The sequence below is a fragment of the Arachis hypogaea genome, chromosome 9, assembly GCF_003086295.3.
Source record: "Arachis hypogaea cultivar Tifrunner chromosome 9, arahy.Tifrunner.gnm2.J5K5, whole genome shotgun sequence".
Lineage (NCBI taxonomy): Eukaryota > Viridiplantae > Streptophyta > Magnoliopsida > Fabales > Fabaceae > Arachis > Arachis hypogaea.
This window is the reverse complement of record NC_092044.1, coordinates 80,180,014-80,182,568: the sequence shown is the minus strand read 5'-3', so window position 1 is coordinate 80,182,568 and position 2,555 is coordinate 80,180,014. Positions and strand designations below refer to the sequence as shown.

The 2,555-nt window shown below is 41.4% G+C and overlaps 1 non-coding gene across 1 annotated transcript; it reads right to left on the bottom strand.

Annotated features, from left to right (window-relative positions):
* Positions 1-1,200: 1,200 nt before the first annotated feature.
* On the bottom strand, positions 1,201-1,308 carry LOC112713136 (small nucleolar RNA R71). The gene has a single exon (XR_003158111.1). It is a non-coding gene; the product is annotated as a small nucleolar RNA R71 (small nucleolar RNA).
* Between the last annotated feature and the right edge of the window lie 1,247 nt (positions 1,309-2,555).

Here is a 2,555-nt window from a genome sequence, read left to right as displayed (position 1 = left end):
TGGGGAGTTGATTAAAAGGAACTCTTGAGTTGGAAGGATTGAAAGAAAAATTTGTAATTGGGTTGAATGTTGGATTGCTATCCTGTCACCGACGCCAATCCCTTTGAACTAAGTGGGTTGCAACTTGTGATCAGATCTGGCATTTCCACTTGTTTGACTTTCTCTTACCTAGCAAGGGATAACCAAACAGAACAACTATTAATTATAAATTAATCTTACAATCACACCATCAATGATAGAGATTCTAACCAATCAATTCCCAGTCAAGGCCTCTTATTTTTATTATTTAAAATTCCTCAATTTAAATCCCCATTTACTTAGCTCAACTCTTTTTAGAATATCTGATTAATAAAACAGTACATTTTTCTGCAACTCGTTGGGAGACGACCTGGGACTTAAAACTCCCAGTAATTTTAATTTAAACTTTCAGTGACATATTTCTAAATTGATAGGCAGATTTTCGGTGAGTTAAGAACTATACTTGCAACGTAACCATTTTAATAAATTTTTAATTCACCAGCTTCTGCACTCCATCAATTTTTGGCGCCGTTGCCGGAGAGTTGCAATAGAGTGCTTATTTTATTAATTAGAATTTATTTATTTGCATTTTCTTTAATTTTGCTACTATGAGCTGCGTGTTCCTTCTGTCAAATGACACGTTCACTTCCTGATCCGCGCTTGCTAATATTTGATCCTGAAATTGAAAGAACAATTTCACGAATAAGGCGAGAACAGCGTAGGTTAGTCCGCTCTGAGGGCGGATCTGAAAGTGAATCTGAGGAAGAAACCAGCTCCCGTTCTACTGATTCAGTTGTTTTACGTGCAGAAAACATGGCAGCTAGAAGAATTACCATTCAGGAGGAAGGAGCTCCTGATTTTACACTGCAACCATTTTCAAGCGCATCATCCAGCGGTAGCTACGGATTTTGACATAAAGGCCGCACTACTAAATTTGATGCCGAAGTTTCATGGCCTACCTGCTCAAGAGCCTATCAAGCACTTGAGAGATTTCCAGGCAGCCTGTTCTACTGTCAGGCGTGATGGCGCTGATGAAACTTCAATTCTGCTGAAAGCTTTTCCGTTCTCTCTTGAGGGAAAGCAAGAGAGTGGTACTACACTCAACCTCTAGCAAACGTATCCAACTGGGATACACTCAGAAAGGAGTTCCTGGAGAAATTCTTTCCATCTGAAGTTATTGATAAACTGAGGAAGGATATCTCTACAATTGTTCAGGATGACAATGAGACTCTCTTTGAATACTGGGAGCGCTTCAATAATCTTCTGGAAGCATGCCCCCACCACATGATTGACAAGATCGTGCTACTCAGCTATGTCACACAAGGTATGAGACCCCAACATAAGACCACATTGGAAAGTGCCAGCAATGGGTCTATGAAGAAGTACAAGACCACTGATGAAGCTTGGCAATTGATCAGTGATTTAGCTGAATCTACTCGGAACCACAAACAGAAGCAAGGCCGTTCAAGGGCCGTTGTAGAAGTATCTTCTGGCATAGAGACTGCTGCTCCAAATCGAAGCATCTGTGAAATGACCAACCTACTGAAGCAAATGCAGTTAAATCAACAAGCTCAGCAAACTCAACCGCAGCAAAACCAACAACTAGTTCCACAAAGAATTTGTGGAATTTGTGCTGATTACAGCCATTACACTGATGAATGCCCGCAGCTCCAACAAGAAGACAACATGGTGGCATCCACTCACAACTTCTATGACCGCCCCAACCAAGGGTACAATCAAAGTGGAAATAATAACCATGGATGGCAGGACAATTCAAACCAGAATTAGAGGGATAACAATAATAGGGGAGGCAGAGATAATCAGGGAAATCAGAGGTGGAATAATTACAACAACAGGCAGCAAAATCAACCATACCGAGCACCTCACCTGAGGCAAAACCAAGGACCACCGAACAATCAGCAGCAAACCTCTCAATTTACTCATTCTTCTGTATCTTCTAATGAAGAATTATTGCAAGCTTTTGAGAAAAGACAACTGGCCATGGAAAATACCATCGTGAACAGTATTAACGCCAGTCTGAATGGTTTCACCTCTACTCTACAAGCTTTTATGACACAACTTGGTTCAGCACAAAATTCCAGTAACCAACCTTCAAGCACCACTGGAATCCCCTCTCAACCATTACCCAATCCAAAGGGAGGAATTAATGCCATCACCCTGAGGTCCGGAACCACACTGCAGGAGAGGAATCAGGAGGAACCAAGCTCACCAAAATACGCCTCAGCTGAAGAGGTGGTAGAAATCGAAGATGTTGAAGAGGAAGAGGATATACAGGACATAGCCGAAGAAGAGATAGCTCAACCACAGGAAGAGGCACAAAAAGGTGCAGGCACCACAGAAAACACTACTCCCATTCCATTTCCACAACTTGCAAGGAAGCCTAGGAAGTAGCTGGAACCTGATCCTAAAATGGTAGAGATATTCAAAAAGGTTGAGGTAACTGTTCCCCTTTTTGATGTTATTCAGCAGGTACCTGAATATGCAAAGTTTCTAAAAGACTTATGTATCCATAAAGA